This window comes from Notolabrus celidotus, chromosome 7 (genome assembly GCF_009762535.1).
Source record: "Notolabrus celidotus isolate fNotCel1 chromosome 7, fNotCel1.pri, whole genome shotgun sequence".
Taxonomy (NCBI): domain Eukaryota; kingdom Metazoa; phylum Chordata; class Actinopteri; order Labriformes; family Labridae; genus Notolabrus; species Notolabrus celidotus.
This window is the reverse complement of record NC_048278.1, coordinates 21283723-21305463: the sequence shown is the minus strand read 5'-3', so window position 1 is coordinate 21305463 and position 21741 is coordinate 21283723.

The window sequence follows — 21741 nt, the reverse complement described above, 5'->3', positions numbered from 1 at the left end:
TTTAACTGATGCTCCCGCCATATGGTGAGAGTGATAGCATTAGAGAACCTGCGCTGAACCTGAAACAGAGACAGAGGGAGATAAAGGAGGACCAGAGCTAGAGGCCAGAATTTGTAGAGTAGCCCCATTATGGTGCAGTGGTATGCAAATCATGACACACACAGCTAAAACACAAACACCAGTGTGCGAGAACACACACATATGCCACATAATGTCCCTACAAGTCAGCAGGCGAGTAAATGCAAATTAATGTGTGTGATCATCACGCTGACCGGAGGGTGCTTGCAGGGAAATACAAGTAGGCTTGTACACAGGTGTGGGTGAGTGTGTGTCTGTGTGTGTGCACATAAGTGTGCAGGTAAAAGTGAATGCACTCACACATGGGCGCATAAACATAAGGAGAAGAGGAATCCTGTGTGTTTCAGCAATCTGGGTGATTTATGCCTTGAATACTGCAGTGTTTTAGGTGGGATCTCTGGGAATTCACAGCCATATGTCCTCATTTTCCCCCTCTCTCTCTCAAATACACGCGCACACACACACACACACACACACACACACACACACACACACACACACACACACACACACACACAAACATTTAAATACATACCCATATGCACAGACACTTTATCGCACTGAGGTACACATTCACACACACTATTTTCAGCTTAAAGGGCAAGGGCAAGTGAAGAGTGTGCGCAGGTTTGAAGCAGGGGGGATAAGGGCTATAAGGCAGACAGTCTGAATTTTCTGCTCCAGTTAGAGGGGAATTCTGGGCTCCTGCTTTGGGAGTCAATGGACAAGTAGGATGAAAGGATGAAAGGGGACAACACAGATGCTGGTGTAATATTAAACTGGTGCTACTAGCTATAATGCCCCAGTGTTTTATTTTTTTCTCACAGCAAAGCATGTTGGATATGGTGTTCCTAATGTGAGTTTGTTATTAAAATTGCACAGTGCTCCACTCTAACAACTGCATCGCCATCTGACAGCCAAACAGCAAACAAGGTCTGAGCTGGAAAAATCAAATACAATTAATTCCACCCGGGTACACCTCTGTATAATTAAAACAGTTACTTACACTTACTTTTAATACCATTATGACAGCAGATATGAGTCACATGGCATAAGCTCACTTTGGGAGTGGTTTTCTCTCTGTTGTGTGCATTTGTTATTTAAGCATACAATGAAAAAGTTTAGTTAAAGGGTAAAGAATGAAAGTATTGCAACATTCTAAAGGGGATGGGTGAAAAATACAGAATAAATTAATCGGAAACAAATATAAACTATGCTTTACTCAATAAACTGACTTCATGCACAAATTCTAAAGTTAAACCACCGAAAATAAAATGCAGATAATTATTTTAGTACCTTTCTCTCTGGCATGGTATTTCAGACTATAAGAAAACTATTAAGTTTAAATCTGTTCTTCCCATCCTTGATGTAAAGTAGGATTTCAAACAATACAATTTAGTTGTACAGCTTTAAAGTTTTCATGGCAGTATTACATTGTTAATGCAATAAGCTGCATTATATAGCACATTTGCTGCCGCTTACATGATAATAAATAAATTACATGGTGCTTTTCAAATCTAATTAGTTTCCTGTTGCAGTAGGTTAAATTAGTTAAAGCCCCGAAGAGGAATTAAAAAAGAAATCCACGCCAAAGATTCATTCTGAGTGCACATAGGACATTTTAAAGAAATAAAGAGGAAACTTTTTTGAGTCAAAAACACTACTTACATAAAGTACATGCAGGATGAGTTCAGTAAAAGGATAAATTGCCCCACTTAGTCTACAGGGGTCGCCAAAATCAACACAGCATGAATGTTCTACTTTGGAGATTAAAATAAGATGCTTTTCTAATAATCAATTGAGACAATTCAACTGTCTGAAGACGTTTTCAAAATGATCAGTGTTCATCATCTAAGGTTAATGTTTTGTGTATTGATTCTATGTAGTGCGGTTCAAAAATGTAGTTAAACCATCATCTAATTGAATTTAATTAAATGAATATCAGTCTTTAACATAAACATTACTGCATCCTAGTGCCACCATAAACTGTCACAGGAAATCTACCCTGAAGCCAAAATACATGAGCCCAAGAAAGTACTTATACAACTACCAAACATGTGGATTCATGTTATTCATTGGGCAGAAAATGTAAGGGCTTGGTGACTGGTTCGCTTATTTGATTGCAACAAACTTGCACCAAAGTATAAATATTTAATGCAGTAGGGCTACATCGGAACACTCTACAAAGATAGTTATATATTTTATAATTCACAGGCTATTCTGACTTTTATCTCTCAATTATAAGACTTAAAGTTTGAATATCAGCGAGGTGTGCTTTATACTGTCAATAAAAAGGATGCTATAAGTTACACAGCTACCAGATTTCACTGTGTTTGCCAAGTTTGATGCCTCAAAGCATTCAATCTTTTTGGCACTAATCAAAAGCTCAAAGGCCTCAAAAGCTTCGTACGCCCATCACTATTCAAATAAAAGGTCATAAAGTCAGCAGCTTACTGTATGCTGATCCTCCAGCTCTTATAGGTCATCTGGAGGAGGCAGGAACCACACCTGTGGTGTTGTTTAAAGCTTGATTTGCCAGACAAAAGCAGGGCTGGTTGTAGATGTTGCTTGGGGAGAAAACTAGCTGTCGCAGAACCCATCTGCACAGGTCTGAGCTCAACACACAACACTAGTTAATAGAATTGAGGCACTTCTATCCCACTTTTAAACATTAGGCTCCTCCCACAGACAAACCCATTTAATTCTGAATTGTTTAACACATTCAAACAACATTTCTCAAAAGAAGCAGGAAAGACATTATCAGCACATTATTCTAAATACAAAAAACTACTAATTATTAACAGATGTAGTTGTTAAGCATACTTTTCTAAGAAAAACACAAAACACTCTGCACACAGGTCAAAATGGTACAGTCTACCTACTCCCCCTTACAAAGCCCATTGTATTCCTCCACTTCTTGTTTGACAGCTGAGGTAAGACAAAATGAAGTTAATGCCAAAAAATGTGTCTGTTTGAAGTAAAATTTAATTAACACTTATGATATTCACTGAATTAATTAAGTACATTTGTGATAGTTTTGGGGTAGTAGATGTAAATGTTTGATGTAGATGATAGCACACTAAAATGTTTTCTAGTTAGCATGCTCATGTGCTGTTTGTTTGCTAATACATGATACTCTTTACTCTTGGCTAAAAAAAAAAAAAACAAGCTGGAAATTGTAACATAGAACAGCTTAGATTTAAGAAATATCCTTTTACTACGTAAATATTAGCACGATAAAAAGTTTCAAAATACCATTTTGAATTTACTTGTAGACTGATTTAGAGTTTAAGTCTGGTAGTGACAGCTTGCACCTGTAGAGGAAGTTTCCAACTCAGCTATCAAAAAACCTAAAGTCCTTTTAATGAGAATGTCAGCAGCAGAGAAACTTGAGTTAAAAACCATTAAAAAAAGGAGGAACTCTGTCTACTTGATTTGAAGAGCAGGAAATGACAATGAAGAGCAGTCTCACCACAGGAATCAAGCTGCTTTTCAAAACACCAACTGCTACTCTGAGGAGCATGTAGGATTTTTATGTGTGTCCATGTGCATCAAGGTATTTCATCAATGTAAGTCACCTGTGCACTGTGTGCACAACCCACCTGTGATTTTCATTTGTTTGGCATAAAGTCTGTATCAACACTCAAAGGAGAGAGAGACATGAATTTGGAAAGCTGTAGGCATCTTCATCTGAATCTCCAAGTGTTGAAGAGGCCACATGATGTCAGATTATGTTGTTTGTGAGTGTCCTCAGCAGAGCAAGATGGATTAGCCCCCAGTTTAAGCCATCCTGTTGAAAACACAACCTGACAGCATGGCTCCCCCTGAGAGGGAGGAAGAGAGGAGAGAGCCGAGGTCGAATTCTATTATTGAAATCGTATCCCATCTTAATATTGAAATTGGAGCTACATTCTGAGAGCTATCATCTTCCATCTCCTTCTCTTATTCTCTCTCTCTCTTTACCCTCCCTCATCCTCTTTTCACCTCCCACTATCTCAAAGGAGAACTGACTTGGAGTGCAGGCCAGGGCAGACAGGAAAGCATTTAGTTTGAAGGGAGGATGACAAGGAGATGGGAAGAGTGAGGAAAAACAAGAAGGGGTAGAAATGAAAGGGAACAAAAAACGCATGCAGAGAGAGGAAAAAGGGGAGAAAATCTTGAAAGTGATCCTGCTTTTCTATCTCAGTGGGTTCCTCACCTCCTCAATTGCTCCTGCTCCTCCCTTCCTCTGTCCCTTTCTTCCTCTCTTCCTTCTGAAGTGTGAAATCTCCAAGGAAGCTCACTCGATAGGCCTAATTTATTTACCAGTGTCACCCCAGCTGTATCATTTCGTCATTAATTTACCAATGTCACATTTTGCGTGAGTGGTTGGACACAAGCCCATGCCATGCAGCAGCCACATAGAACCTACATGCTGTGAATCTCATACATAAACATGTTCGCTACTATAACTATTCCCAGCAGAGTTAAGGCACTCGCTATGAACCGCTAATGAGCCCGATCTGACCTATATATTTAAATCATAGATGTACTTCTGCTACCAGCAGCTTCGGCCATTATCATGAATCTGCCTCGTTTGCTTACACACCACTACATGGGACTAATGTGTTTTTATCATTTGTTTTACAACCCAGAGCACTTTCCATGAATGTGGAAAAAAAAGGAAAATAATGCTCTGAGGCACCCTCGTTACAGTTTGAGTTTGCATTCTAAGAATTTAAGGCAAATGTATGCAGCAGAATCACACACATGCAGTGGCACGATGTTTCAATAAATCACTACTATGATCACACGGACCAAGCTCCTCCATGCTTAATAATCATAAATGTATGAAAGACAGCGACCCTCTTTATGTGCGTGTGAGCAGAGAGAGGGAGTAAAACAGAAAAAAGAAAATGTGTGCTGGAGTGTGCGGTTTCCCAATCTTCACAGTTCACTTGCCTGCTAAATATTCAGGCTAGTATTACATTGATTTTGCATCACTGGCTTAACAAAGTACACTCCAATTTATTAAGATACTCCCATCAAACACATTCATTTATGATGAACGAAGACGGTAAAGGTTTGATGCAGAGCTTTCAATTATACAATAGCGTAATGAAGTAGTAATTCTCAGCACTGGGAGGGTCTTCTGCAAAATGTCAAAATAACTTAATTTATTCATCAATAGCCATGCAGAGTTCATTTCAGGCTCTTAAAAAATAATTTCACTTGGCTTGTTTTTGTAGAGGCAGTGAATGAATATTGAGCCTAAATGCTTTTAAAGAGTCCCGCAGAAGTAAGGAGAAAGTCAGGCAGTTTCATGCGGCTGGGTTTAATGAGATGAAACTGCAGTGGCTCGCTGGATTTTAACCTTTGTGCGTGCAAAATGTGCAAGGCATGTCTGTCACATAAGATCTGCTCTGTGGATGTTTTAATGTAATCTTGTCCTCAGTGGGGTGCAAAGAGGGAGATATTAGTAATGTAACTGTGTGCAGTGCTGTAGAAACGGACTTGAGTGAAAAAGAGATTACTATATGCTTTTCACACTGCAGACTGACAGGGGTTAAAACTGCTGTCGTGCTTTATATGGCGTCAATACAAGTTGTCCAAACTAGCCACAGGACCCTGCAAGAGGGGTGTCAGGGATGGAAATGTATACAGTTCTTAACTTTATATGTGTAAAATGAGATTCCTGTAATTGATAATCTGACCATTCTAAGAAAAAAGGGAATCACATTTTCAAAACTTTTTGTTGTATTTTTTGTTCTTTCAAAAAAGTTTTTTTTTTTTTTTTTTTTTAATATTTACAATGCGAAGGAATTCTTACCTGTGTCTTGCAAGCTGTAGTCATCCATTTAGCTATTGTTGTTGAAAGTTTGTCCATACGTCTCTGTTACAAAACTTTTCAGCTTGGCTTGCCTTTGCCTCTTCACAAGTTGTGTGCTTGGCAAGAAAAGTGGTTTTTGAGATTTGATGTTCTCCAGTACTTAGTTCACATCCACAGCAAATATAAATAATTTTGGTCTTGTCAAGAGAAACATTTGCCAGGGCTTTGAAGCTGAACTTGACATTTAAAAACACCAATTTTGCTTAAGGAGGTTTGTTTCTGCTTGCCATCCACAACAGTAATAATGCATCGCTTCCTGTTTCCATAACTACAACCCAGGCCGAGGGTCATTATCACAGAATATGCATGTGTTAATCACATGTCAAAAAACTTTGTGGTGTTAAAATGAATTTGTGTTAACGTGTAATTGTATTAATTTTGAAAGCCCTAATGTTTATATTAATGTATGCCTGAAACCGCAGTCACTTTGTGTCTAAGCTGTGGCGCAGCCACACGCCACTAACCAGAGCTATCAAATGGGTGTTGCCATACTTCTATAATGCTATTACCTGGGTGTTAAGCACAGAGGACAGATGGCACCTCACAGTGCAGCTTGGTTTGGCAGTACTTTGATCTAGAAAACAGAGATTATTTTGTATGGCTGTTTAAAATTGCATATAACCCCTTGACTTTAACCAGCATGCATATGTGCACCCTACGTTAACCTGCAAGGAGGACCTTAGGCTGGTGGTGCTAGCTCATAGTTTGCCTTTAGACTCTGTGATTCTGTGTGCATGGGTGTAAAAACCTTGTGCTCAATTTGAGCTTTTTCCCAAGTGTTTTCCTACCTTGAGACAAGTGGGTTAATTGGAAATTAAAGTACAACTTAAATGACTAGGTAGGAATTAAGCTGCTTCTGCACACCCCTGGTTAAGGCACTATAACTTATCATCTGATTGCTCCCATCACCCAAATATGAGCTGAACTTACAAAAAAAATAACATTGTGATGGAGGAAACATTACTCCTCTTTGCTTTGCAGTTCTCTCCACTTTTTCCTCATCTACAATTTATGTCAGGATACTTCAAGGTAAAACAGTACAGTATAAATTTTGCCTCATACATTATTTAAACTCCATTATACACATTACTTACATTATTACTCACATTACATTATTTACTTCACTTTAATGACCACACAACTATAAGGCTAGTGGAATTTATGTACATATACTTTCTAATGGCCTTGAAACTGTGGAACAGAAAAGTAGGAACATATTGTTCTAAGTATTGTTGTTCTTGTTGTTGTTGTTGTTGTGTGTTGTGTGTGTGTGTGTGTGTGTGTGTGTGTGCGTGTGTGTGCGTGTGTGCGTGCGTGCGTGCGTGCGTGCGTGCGTGCGTGCGTGCGTGCCTGTGCCTGTGCCTGTGCATGTGTGTGGTTGAAGACATGCCAAGAGAGAAGGAAGTATAAAACAGCAAGATAGATAGGGTTAAATATTTAATTATTCTTACCATCCCCTGCAGTGAAGAACCTGCATTACTGAAGTTCCTGGTGTGTGCAAATGTGTGTTTGAGTGGGGGTGCATGTACTGTATATGTACCTGCACTCCTACGTTTGTCTGTTTCATTATTCATTAAAAAAATAAACCCTGGAAAGAACAAGAGATGAATTAAAACTAGCAGAATGATAATGTATTGGATGATTCTGTTTGATGGATTGTGATACTCAAGGACAAAACAGACTGAAAGACAAACTCTCCTTTACTGATTTTTTTTTTGTCCTTGAGCACAACATCATTACACATCATTGGCACTAATTAAACCACTACAGAGATAAGGATTTTACTCTTTAGCTGTAATGTGTTAATCTTGGATAATCATTCTTAAAAATTCATCTTTAGTTTAGTGAGGTTTTCAGAGTATTGTTATAGCGTTGGAAGAAGTTTATATCATTGTTTTTTATTGGTCTGCTTTGGGTTGATGTTTAAAACATGCATATGTTTGCAAAAACATCACACCTTTAATTGTAATGTTTCCTTGTATGCATATCGCTTTGAATGCCTGTGAGAGATTTTTCCGTCTCTTTGAGAACACTGTATGTCAGAAAAAAATCCCAAGATAATTCTGTTTCATTTGGTCCGACTAATTAATTCATTGTATCACCGTCCAAAGTAGCCATTATAAATGGCCAGAGAGAAATTTTTGAAATCCAACCCACTCAACTGCCTCAGGCTTTCTAAGCAAGACACCAGTCAATACAGCTGAGTGAGTGTTTGTGTGTCACAAAGGTGAAAATCTACATTTATACCCGAGAACTGTTTTTAACTGACAGTGAAGAAATGCCAAAAGCATTAATGCATACAGCACACACGCAAACAGAGAGGCGAGAATACCAGCGCACACACCAGAACGCACTTTACAAAATATGATGCTTTTTTCATCCAAATGCCAATTCCTCACTCTCACCTTAATAAAATGTACGCAGTGTGAGTTCAGCCAGTTTTGTGTGTCTGAGTAATTCTGTATGCCTGCTGACTTGTAAGCGTGTATGTGAGTGTGTTTGTGTATTTGTGTGTGTCTGCATATGTGTGGGCATAGATGTCACAGCAGCAGGCGGGGAAGTGTTGATAACTTATTTGGCATTTTGACAGCGATAAAGGACATTTGTTGCCCTTGGCGATACACAAAAACACACACTGGCATGCAAATACACATTAAAGCTGGATGTATGGCACCAGGGTTTTTATAAAATGAGTATAAAGATTTAAAAACATCTGTAGCAAAAAACAAAAGAAATTGTCTTCTTCGCCCACATCCTACTGAAATAACACTGGAGGATGTACCATTTTTGACAGGAAGCAGCTACAGTATGGACAAAGAAATAAAAGCCCCCAACAGCAACATTTCCTCACACTTAGACTTTGTGCACCATGCACACACATAACACCATTCTCCACTTCTCCACCCCCACAGATATTGACGTGCACATAGACAATCACTTAGGCATGTTGTAGCATGCATAATCATTACATCCTCTGGGCAACTAAACAATTAAACATAAGTTGATGCTTCATAGATCGCAATTGTTCCTGGAGGGCTTAAAGATGGATGCAAATGAAGCCTTTCAGTGAATGTTTGGGTGGGTGAATGTGCGTTTGTTCGCATATTTGGGTGTCACTTTGAGGAAAAAGGAGGGAATTAAAGTCTCTCTGTATCTTCAAAGCATTAGATGGAGTTTAGAGAAGCAAGCCCAGATTGAAGTGACGTTGAGGACAATTGCACAACAAGGCCCTAAAGCACAATAGCCCACTCAAATACTTTATTTGCAGCCATATGTATGAAAAAGAAACAACACAAGTGACATTTTTGGGGAAGGGAGAAATTTGTGAAAGAAAGTAGAGTCTTGACTCGGTACAGGTTAGAAATCCTGAAACTGGAAATCCCTCTAATACTACCTAAGAAACAGTATCAGGTCTTGGTGAGTGCGCTCGTCAATGTGTCGATCTGCTACCACAATGTATTAGCATCCAAAAACACAACTTGTATCTTCTTTTTCATAAAAGTAATCTTTACAGAGTTCTATAAGTTATGGTTGCTAAAATCTATCTAAATCTACTATCTAAGAGAAGAAGGTAATAATGTCAGGGGATTTATGACAAAAGGCTAGGGTGGATCCAGGGAATGGCCAGGGGTGGTTTGAGCCCCCCTTGAAAGTCCCCTTGTTTTGGTCAGGTGCCAAAATTGATGGTAACCTACTTTCCATAACAGGTGCAAGACTTATCAAAGCAGCACTGGCTACAGGCTATAACTTTCTTGAATATTGTCTGTCTGTCAGGTTACCAGTTGGGCCATTCATGCATTATATTTGATATATAAAAAAAATGAAAAGATTATTATTATTTTTTTAAACACAAAAAGTATCGATTTGTTCAAAAACATGTTGTCAGGGGGATATGCAAGATGAGCAGCAGCTCATCAGCTCATTAACTCAGCTTGTGTCTTGGTGCTTGGCTTGTTTCTAGGTTAGGATTCCTTCAATGCACTGAGTGAAATCTACAGGTCAGTAGTTTACAGTTTTTTTTCTGTATCTATTTACACCGAAGTCTAAGTCAGTCTAGGAATCAAAACTGGTACCTGAAGGGAATAAAAAGGTTATCTTAATATCTCTTTTGAAAAAAGCCAAATAGATGTTGAAGGGCACATGCGACAGGCCCAAATTATTCACAGTTATCTGCCTATTAAAATGTTCCAGCCAGAGATTTTATTTTTTTTGTTAGTTTTAATCATGGTGGGCTTTTCTTATTTCATGTCATTTCAGTGAGTTTGCTATCCCACTTGCTGAAGCACTTGCAGAGAATTATCACAGAGGGGTTCTGCCGCAGTCTGGAGCAGAGAAACAAGATGCCACTCTCTTCCCTGAAGTCTCATACACAAGGTAAGCCCCCTCAAGTATTTTTTTACATAAAGCAGAGTGGTTTGTTCATTCATTACATGGCATGCTACATCTATTTAGGGTTTTCTTTGCTCGCTATGTTTGTTGAGATTTTTGTGTTTGTATTTGACGATTTCCTTTCTGTCTGTCTGTTGACGGTTGTGTGTCTGTGTGGTCTCTTATCCACCTCCCCTGTTGATTCTGATCTGAGATGAACCCTTATCCGATTGGATCTTTTTTGCTCCCAGGGGGTGGGTCTGGAAATAGGCTTATCCTCTGATTGGATCGTTTGCCCCTGAGGGAAGGGTACAAGAGAGGTCAAAATGAAAACCACGCTATCTCTTGGCTCGTGCAGACAGGGGGTCTTGCATTAGCTGAGACACACATACACACACTAAATGCATCAAGGTCTTCAGGGAGATTACAGTAAAGTTTTGATGACCTCATAGAGGGAACAGAAAAGACATGAGTGTGTGATAGCCTCTGCAGGCACAGGCACGCAGTGAACTTGTTGACGTCAACAAACTGCCAAAAAAACATGTGCTATCCAGGATTGGTGATCAATCAGCAGTGTGTTGTGCTGGGCCTCTTTCCAGTACATATGGTTTGCTTGTATCAAATATTATTTATTTAGCACTTTTAATGTCAACTTCTTGCATTCTAATGTTTTCATTACACTTAAAAAATATGAACCACATCAAGGCAAGGAGGCAGTTTGCATTATTTAAAAATCTTTTAAATGAAAGAGGTATAAAAGAGCTTACAGTTCTTGAGACAGATTAGCTGATAATACAATCAGAGAATTAGATTATAATCATCAAGTTTTTAAATTGATATAACCCAAAAATCAACACTGATTATGCCAAGTGTAGAACTGTAAAAGTTGCCATGGCCTCATTCACTTTTATAATTAGGAAACCTAACACAGACTTTTCAAATCCACTAACTATATTGTATAAGTACCCATGTTCATAGTTTCACTTATGAAACTAATTGTTCTATTTACAATGGTGTATTAGGACCATTATAGAAAAAAAGTAAAAGTCAACAATTTGTGAGAAAAAGTAGCAGACTTGTTAGAATAAAGTAGCAAAATTTGTGAGATTAAAAAGTGGCAAATGTGTTAGAAAAAAAAACAAACTGAAAAAAGTTTGTCAGAGAACCTCATTGAATCTCACTTGCGGTGCATCATGCCTGCTATGCTCAACCTCAAACACAAAAGCCCTTTAAAGTGTGTAAGACATTGAAAATTGATCTTGAAAATACTGGAAAAACAAGTAGCACAATTAAAACGAAATGTGAACAATTACAATGAATCAAAGCTTAATTTACTGGTCACTTGATGCCTGTGTACAAAATGGAGATAACTTGTAGTGGCAAACATGATTGCAAATATTTGCTTTAGCACCCAACCAGCATACTCGTTACTCATTTTGCATCATCTTTCTTGCTATCTTGTAAATATAAGTCTGGTATTCAGTCTCCTTGTGGTTCTGTTTTTGCTCTCCATCAATTCTTGTTATATACATAGATCAAGCTCTGCTTACTTTAAACACTACACTGTGTCAAACTGCCTATCCTTAACATTGTCCGTCTGTTGTTTGGTACTGGATAGTAAGGGTACAGGGAGCTACTCAGAGTTTGCACCAATATAGAAACAACACTGATAAGAGAAGACTGACCTAAAATATGGTTAACAAAAAAGAAGAAAATAAGTCAAATGGAGGCAAAAAAGTGGGCTGAGAGCCACTGGTTACCATGAGCTACGCCTATCACATCTGATAGTATACAGACATTTAAAGTTTTGTGTTTTATAATACTGATACAAGCAGCCTTAAAACTCGGTATGTAGAAAGTTTGACTAGATTGATTCATTGTTTTATATGATTGCCCTGTTTGTGTTGGCTAGATTTTTTACCCTTTGTTGAAAATTGTTATCTAGTTGGACAACAGCTTCACTGTTTATACAAAACTTGCATTTTCTCAGAGGTAAACCCATCAAGGCTGTGATAGATATGATGAATATAGAATACATGGGTATATGGGGCTTCCAGCTACTTGGATTGCTACTTGTTAAAGCTATAGGTCACTCTAACTCCAACTCAATATAGTCTACATTATAATTAGCAAGGAAATATAACACCTAAGGAACTATCTCTCAAGACTCAAGAATATCGGAGGAGAGCTGGCATAGCTGACCTTCACTTGCCCACGTTGAAGACAAATATGGATAAGAACATGTCCCCAGGTGTTTTTTAGCTTTTCACTAAAGTTAATCATTTCTAACTACTAAAGGCCAATGTAATCATGGTCCATTCAGGGAAGAAGTCAGAACTTAGAAGACATAGAAGTGAAGACATGAGCACAACAATCAAACCAAAGTAGATAAGTTGGTGAATTTTTATTTCAAGTTGCCCCCATAGCATTTTAATGTGCTTATATAAAGTTGGTTGCATTGTTGTCCGTATAAAGCGCTGCTCTGCTGTTAGCTTACAATTTTCAGAAGCATCACCCTTAACAATGTCTTGCACATGTTGGTAATGAAAATTTAAACGCTGATGGTCAAGTTTTAATTAAGCAGCTGCTGAGCACACGCACAGTGAATGTGCATGCACACAGATGTCCCCAACTTTTCTTAGAACACACATATACACATACACACATACACACACTCACACACACACGCACGTACTGATGAACAGTTGGTGTATATGTAACACTTGTCAGGGATGAGATAGAAATAGATCAAGCCGTGGCTTGTCATAGCAGGAGTTAGCCATAATGACAAGAGGTGTTAGAGGCGGAGGAGACGGGAGCTCGAGAGAAAGGAGAACAGAAGCAGAGAGAGGAATAAAAACAAAAGAAGGGGAGTGACAGAGCATGTAGGAGGGAGGTGAGGGGAGAAAAAGTCAAGAAATGCGGGAAGGAGCAGACTAGTTGGCTGAAAGAGACAAAATATTCAGTGAGGAAAGACGAAGGAGGGAATAATATGTGTATGGTAGTTTTTTTAGCATTTGATCATAGGCTTTCTGATGGTTTGACAAAACTATTTACAATACGTTACCTTGGGTTCTGGAAAACTGTAGTCGGACATTTTCTTTCTTCTTTTTTTTTTTTTACATTTTCTAAGATGCCAATAATAAATCTGTCAACTACAGCTAAGTAACAGATGTACATTCTTTATGACACTGTTACTGCGTTAATGTAATCAGACCAGCAGGGTGCTAGCAGCTCGTCCTACTCTCTGAATCACTGACCCTTCATCAAACCAGTGAACCGCACCTGTTGGCTGCTGTAATCATACTCGCCTGTTTTCTGGCAGGTTGTTCTCCTGCTAACTCCCTCTAGAACATTTGATTAGGGTAGAACTGGGTTGGTATGGCACTGATACCTTTCAAAGGATTATGTAATGTTCAGACTGCTCTCTCAAAATACAGCTGTACAGATCGTCCTTTAGGGACGAACAGTAAATTGCATTTGCAATAGAACGGCGATATGACAAAACGATAACTAACTGCAAAGGCTGTGATTACACTCTGGTTATGTGCCACACGAGCGAGAGTAGAGCAGTCCAAGTATACTGGCAGTCAGCTAAAATAGTAAACAACAGCATGGCATGCTACACTTTAACCTTTTCTTCAACGGTCTAATAGAACTTGCCACTACAGAAACCTAAGTGTTAAAGAGGAGCAGTTTGTCCAACAGTGTCAGCTAGCTATACTATTTCACCTTATTTGGCTAAGCCTAGCATAACTGTTCGGCAGCATTTGGCTAAACTTTGTTAAAACTGTTGCACCTCATCTGACTAGATCTAGCTAAACTCAACACACCATCTGGCTTGACTTAGCTAAGCTGTTTCACATAGTGTCGTATTAAGTGTTATGTTTGAATGGTATGCCTTTCACTGGCTTTCCTCATTGGTCATTTTTGGCAACATTTATTGTTAGTTTATAAAATGAGAGAGTGAAAATAGAGCAAATTTTCCCCCTTCAGGTTTCTCTGTGAGACATACAAATGCCCCAAACTGTGTCGTTAAAAGCTGACACTTAAGCTGTTATCCAGTGATGGAGAGGTTTATAGTCTTGGCTTATTCAAAAGTGGTGAAAAAGAAGATCAAATCAGACCCAAATCTACTGACACTTAAACTTTGATGTTTTAAAGCTAAAGCCAATGGTTTATTGAAAAAAAAAAAACTGTTTACTTCTATATAGCTTTAGCAGAATGACCCCCTATTTTGAAAAAAAAAAAAAAACTTACTTCAGCAGCGGCGCAAGCAACTTTTCAAGCTGATTTGCCCAGTCAGTTTGTTTACTTCGGGGCTTTAAGTTCTCCTCCAAATGTCTGCAGAGGATGTGTCAAGCTGGCCCCAGGCAGGCTGCCAGCTTACCTGCAGAAGTGTCTCTTTTTCATAGAAATAGAAATAAATAGCCGGGGTGTCCACGGAAAATGTATTGGTTTCTGTGATGGATATCTTCCTCTCTCTATTCTGTCGACCTTCTCACTTAACCTTCTCCTTGTCTTGTGCTGTTTAGCATCCCAGCAAAAGAAGCGGCCCGCACTCAGCCTTGCATTCCACTAACATTGCAGATACAAGTGCGAGAAGTGCACGCATTCACACATCTGGAGGCACAAACAGACACAGAGACACAAACAAACGAAGCCATGCATAACAGATGTGTTATGACAGGTCTGATGTGATTTCACTTTCTAGGACATGAGGCACTATATGGCACAGAGAGAGGGAACCAATATAGGGATGTCTTTAATAAGTTACGCAACCTCTTCTAACAACCTCACAGATGAAAGAGGCAAACAGGAAGCACAAGTGCTGAATATTTTACGAAGAAAAGTGTGAACGTCCAGACAGATAAATATAAGCAGGTAAAGATTGGCGTGACAGACAAATCTTGTGTTCCAGAAATAAGATAGACAAGCACAATGGAGAAAATAAGAGACGGAGCAGAGGAGAGATGCACACAGTATTTGCTAACTCAGTGAAACATAAGTCCTCTTTTCAGGCCGATGACAGGAAATCAATGAGGAGAACAGGAGAAAATATGATAACATGACAGAACACAAAGAGAGCACATGCTGCGGCTGGACACTGAGGTAATGACACACATATTCAGGCACACACGCACACACACACACAAACACACAGAATATAAAGGTCATCAGCGAGTCGGACTACCCAGAAGACAGCTGACAATCAATAGAAGAAAGAAGAAGATGGAACAATAAGCGAGGAGGCTGTTATTTGGGTATTTTGAGAATTTCTTTCCCCTTGGAGACGAGAAAACTTGGTTGTTGTTTTGGCTGACCTTCAAATGGCATCAGCAGTCCAAATAACATTGGAAGACATTTTATTACATTTACTTTCTCCTCTCTTTGCAGCCATTAAAGCGTGTACAATATAAGATGAAAAATATAAACACTAGTTACAAAAGGCTCATCTGTTGCTCTGGTTTTAACATTATCAGACTCTCCCAAAATTGCTTTTTGGATACAATCTCATGCCCAAAAACATACTAATTGTGATTTCAAGAATAGTATATGTGAGGGTGTTTATGCACGTGTGTGTCTCCTTGTCAAAGATGCAGTGGTATTATATCTGTGGCAGCTGTCCATGAAATTAAAATTCTCAGTCATCCTGGGTGATACTTAATGAGAGTAAAATGGGTTTACACAAGTGTGTGTTTCCTTGCAGGTGCATGTCAGTATAGGATTATGTGTGGAGAGGATCAGTATGAGTTTGTTTAGGTCTATTATTGCCACTTAAGTGTACACATTATATTGTCCCTGCAGAATTAATGCGATGTGTACTTTGTTAGCTTTTTGATGTGGTAATTCTGCTTGGCTGAATACACCTGAAACGTTTTTAAGACACAAAGAGGCCAAGAGGTTTCTTGCACAGGGAACTGTGCAAGGACATGTTTCAAGGAAGAAGGGGAGGACTATTAGTACATAGCTGATACTTCACCCTGAGCGGTGCGGATAATAAAGGTATATCTAAGGGATTAATGCCTTCTGCTGCAGCTAGTGGCAAGCTCTTCTCCACCTCTAGGCATGCAGAAGAAGCCTGTACAGGTGCTGCTAAAGTCTTGTCTGTCTGGGAAATAAATGCGGAGAACACCGACAAGCATAGTTTTAGCTAATTATGCACACAATATGTATACGCATATACACACACAGAGAATGTAATAAATGAGTGTGCTTAACCTCTGTGTCCCCAGAAACACACCCTCACCTCCTGATCGGGGGCAGGGGACACAAACGATGGTGGCTCTAGTAGTCAAGCAGAAAATCACCCAGTTATGGGGTATTTACTAAATCACACACACACATACAGACACTCACTGAAACCAGTTATTCTCCAGAGACAGTCACGTCGCTCTGCTTGATAATCTATCTCCATTAGGCACCAGTGATAGGTTCTGATTAATAGGAGCACAGGCAATAAGTGCACACATACACAAACACATAGAAATTCTGACATAAACTCTTATTGGCCCAGAACCACCATTAAGAACAAAACCACAGTGATTTATTATTGTTGTGTCAGTCACAAATTAAAATGCAATTTCACAATTAAGGTATGCATTTGTTTTGTTTATTTTGCCCATGTAATGTTTAGGTTGAGTGCAAAGCAAAGTTAATTATTAAAAAAAGTTTGATAGCATCCTAGAGCTTCATTCAACTTTTTTTCCTTTTAATTTTGCAATATGCAACATAACTAATAAACTTTTTGTCCCACATATTTTCAGAGGCCCCATTAGAAAATGTGTTGGCATTTTTGAGCTCAGAAAACTCTCACAGTAAAGTTTAAAATCTCCCTCCTCACACCTCTCTCGTAAGCTTCATGAAGCATAGAGCATTGTGTGATTTCTTGAGATGGTTCTTTGAGAAGCATGCGTTGGGTTGTGTCTAATTGAAGCAGCTAAAGTGTGTGCAGAAAATGAGCCAGACAGGTGCACACATTTGGACTTAATGCATCTTAATGCATCCCAGTATCTAAGACACTAAACTGAACTAATGTAGTGCTGAGTTGGAAGCTGTGAAATTTGTCATTGACTCCCTCACATAAAGGCTTGAACAGCATTTCTTTAACATTTTTCTAGCATGTAAGAACAGCAAGGAAATGACCCCTTGGTGTTGGATTGTTAGTAACAGTTATACATGTTTAGGCTGCTTAATAGCATTTGTATTATTGTTGGAGATATGGTCCTCAACAAATACTCCACCAAACCCTTAGCAAGAGCATTGCAGCACATTTTAATCCACTTAATTGATTGACTCATGCTTATAAATGCAAAATTACAGGTTACAATAAACCTTAAACTATTTCAAAAAATGTCACATGTAGGAGCAGATTTCAAACCAAGGTGTTATAGTTTTTTCTGTTGAATTGATTAAGTGACATTTAATCAAACAGCATATTGTGGTGCTATTTCTAAACAGAATATTAATCTAAGTCTTAATCTTTTATGTGAACCTCAAACTTGGTGGCTTGTGTGATGTGTCTACTATATAATCACTCATGCCTGCCTTCCTGACAGGCTCCCATCGATTTTCTCATTAAAATCATATGGAACCGAAATTTTACAAAACTTACCACCATTGTGTGTCACCATTGACAGCTGTTGTGTCATAACACCAATCAACACATCTATGAAAAGCATTGCACCTTGTGAACTTCATCAACATGTCACATTCATGATTTAGCCATTTTTCCTTCTCATATAAGAGTATTTGAAGGCCTAGCTGAAAGGGCCTGTGTCCACTTAACAACTTTTTTGTTTTGTGCTCGTAGTGCTCACCACCAGTGCTTACTGTTGCAATGTCATTCAAGTTTTCCCGCAGCACTTCCACTTGTAGTGAGCATTAAGTGTGTCTTAGTGTTATATTTGCTTTTATTTGATGGAATTTTATGAAGAAACCATAAAAAAAAAATAAAAAAAAAAATCCTGTTGTGGTAATCAATCATTGTTGCTTTATTTCTCTAGTCCATGTCTGTTTAACCAAAGTACAGTTTGGAGTTTTCTTGCCAACATTTGTATAAGTAAAGGATAATATATGGTTGGCGAAATTCAGTACAATCCTGACAAGGAGAGACGAAAGCCCAGACATGAAGCCCCAACCACCAGCTAACCATACATTATCCCACTCGTTACCCGGCTACCAACTTCAGATACTAACACTGTGGCACTTTCTTGATTTAAAATGATTAATGTAGACAGCCTTTAAAAAATAGTACCTCCGATTACACAGTAGTTAGTAATCCATGGCAAGGGACTCTAATCTGTTTGTTGCAGCTGATTCAACATTGACTGAACACTTCAATTCATAGTCAAATCACAGTCAAATATTAGCCATCTTACTTGTTATTATTCACATTACACTGAACATTTCCAATGACAGTCAAAGTTAGACAGGATGAGCAGGTCTTCTGCAAGATTACGAATGTTAACTTTTGTACTCATTCTGCTCTCCTTCTTCTCAGAGCTTTGTAGTTAACACATATTTAAAAATGAATGACAACTGTTAACACTGCTGCTACACCACTCATGGTTTTGGTTTCTTTGTAAAGATCAGTATCTCAAAGATGCACTCACATACTCCACTGTTGTGCCAGGTCTGCAGGACAAGAGCCAATATAGCATTCTAACTGAAAGTAACCTTTTTTTGCCACAATGTTCACCAATATGGTGCTAATCGAAACTATTGGTTTTGCCTCAGTGTCAACAAGCAGAAGAAAAATGTGCAGGAACTCTTTTCCACTGATTGATTTGATGTGACATGTGTGATCTGGTTGTCCTGGCATTGCTCTTATTAGTCAGAATTAATGACAGTTCAAGGGGTTTTGACCAATCAGAATAAAATATCTAACACAGCTGGGTGATCAGTAAGAAAGCCGGTTGATAATTAATGATAACAGTCGGTACAGAAAAAATGTGTGGGACAAACATGTCAGGTGTATTCCCTTCCCTGGAAAATATTGACAAATTTTAATGATTCTTAGTCCTACATTGTTTGCATCCTTGCTTACTTTCATGCTGCTATCTTCTTCTTGGCCTTGGTTGGCACATTGCTGTGTTTGTGCCAGATTAATACTACCAGCTGTCCATCTGCATCTCCATAAACATAGAACTAAAAGCAGGATGTAAACAGCGCCACCTGCAGCTTATAAGTAAGCGCTTACGAAGGTTCATTTGAGGGTGTGATATAGACAAGATAAGGGATCCATATGTAAAAAGAAAATGCCCGGATACTTGTTGATTGGATGCACTTATTGTGACATCCCGTAATGGGTCAATTTGGAGGATCAATAAAAGCATTAGTACCTTTAAAGCCCACACTGAAGAATTACTGTAGAGCTGTATATCTATCTATCTATCTATCTATCTATCTATCTATCTATCTATCTAATCTTTTAGCTCTCTGTTTTCTTCCGCCTCTGTCTCTCCCTCTCCCTCCACTTTCTCGTCTTTGTACTCACCAGCAGCTCCAGCTAAGCCCTTCTCAGTCCACCTTTCATTATATAACCAGAAATAGATTTGAGTCAAGAGTTTTTCACACAGGGAGCCAACAATACAAGCTTCTCCACTCTCTGTGACACAGCCTCTAGACACAGCAATTTCATTTCTGCCCGTGTCCAGCTCCATTCAACTCCCAGCTGACATGCATGCACGATCATGTACGCTGCATGTGCACAAAAACACACACAAATACACTCATATACAGAGACAAAGACGGACACACATGGGCAAGCGCATGCAGTATACCTACATGAGACAACAGTGTATTATTTCCCTCGTGACTTTGAGTGGCAGGGTTGAGTAGGAACATTGAACCAGATGCTCCTTAATCCTGTAATGAGAAAACCAGCCAACCACACATACAGGCAAGCACACACACGCACGCAAACTCAATAATCTGTTAGACACAATGCCGCTCTTTTTAATCCCGGTCCCTCTCCCCCTCATAATGATGACACTAAGACTCCCTCTCCTCCATTGCAACTAATCATTTATCTGTTTATCTCACTCTGTACACTGAGAAACACAGATTGCCTTTGTGTTGCCGTCTGTTCCACTCAAACAGGCCGATAGCAGGACTGACAAGCTGGCAAACAGAGACACAGACAGATGTGCAGACACACAGATGAACACTGATCTGAGGTCAGATTGAACTGGCCAGTCCAGTTGTACTCTGCGAGTCAGGATTAAGTTTGGCAAAGTAAATGGGGCATGTCTTACATTATGTTCATGCGTTCTGAAAATGAAAATGTTATGTATGTTGTACGTAAGCCTTTGCATATAAGCAATGTTATATGTTTGTGTGTGCATTGGGAGATGATCCAAGTCGTATGCCAATTTTTCCTGCTGACTTCATGCACAAGCTTGAATGCTGTTCTGAAAGAGTGATATCATACTACTGCCTTCAAGGTTTTAAGTCATATTAATGCAGAGAATGTGGCAAATAATTCTCATTTGAAAAATTTAGATTGATCAGCGACAGAAAAGACAGTAGATACACCCAAAGACAAATTAGGCCATATTCCAAGTTAGAACAGCTACATACCTCATAAACTGTAGTGGCTTGCTTTCGCAGAATGAAACAAAACACCTATAAGTCACTGAGGGGCTGCCTTACCGTGACTCTGTTGACGCGTCCTCCTCGTACAGGATGAATGAATGAAGTCCAAACTCCGTGCATTGACATCAACAGGTTTATTTTACATTAACATACAATAAAGGCTCAGCCGATCAATCCACACTTACATCCACTATGAACTTGTAGAATTAAAGGCATAAAGTTATTGTACACGAGGCGATGACAAAGATAATGAAGACGGCGAAGACGGCGACAATCAAAACTGTATGCTACCCGGTAGGCAGCTCACCTGCCACTAATTGGGTCTTCTTCGCTATATGCTTTCCAGACCTTGCTTGACACACCTGCCACCTAGTGTGTACACAAGTGCATCAACCAAAGTAAAACAGTCCACATATAACATTGATACACATATGGCTAAACTATTAGCTAGCGTCAAACAACAGTTAAAGCAAAATGTTATGGTAACACTTTACAATAAGGGTCCCTTAATTAGCGTTAGTTAATGCATTATTAAGCATTAATTAACAGTTTAATAATAGTTTAATAATCGTTATAATATATTACCTAACATTAACTAACACATTAGTTAATGCATTAATAAGCAGCTAATTAATGTCCACTGCTCAGAGTTAATTAATACATTATTAAGCATTAATAAAAGTTACAAAACTTAATTAGTTAACCATTAGTGAATGCTTTCTGGACCCTTATTGTAAAGTGTAACATATGCATCACTTAAGTAACACATTATAAATGCAAAACTGCCTCATAAGCATCAGCATAAGCATAATTAAGCATTAGTGAAT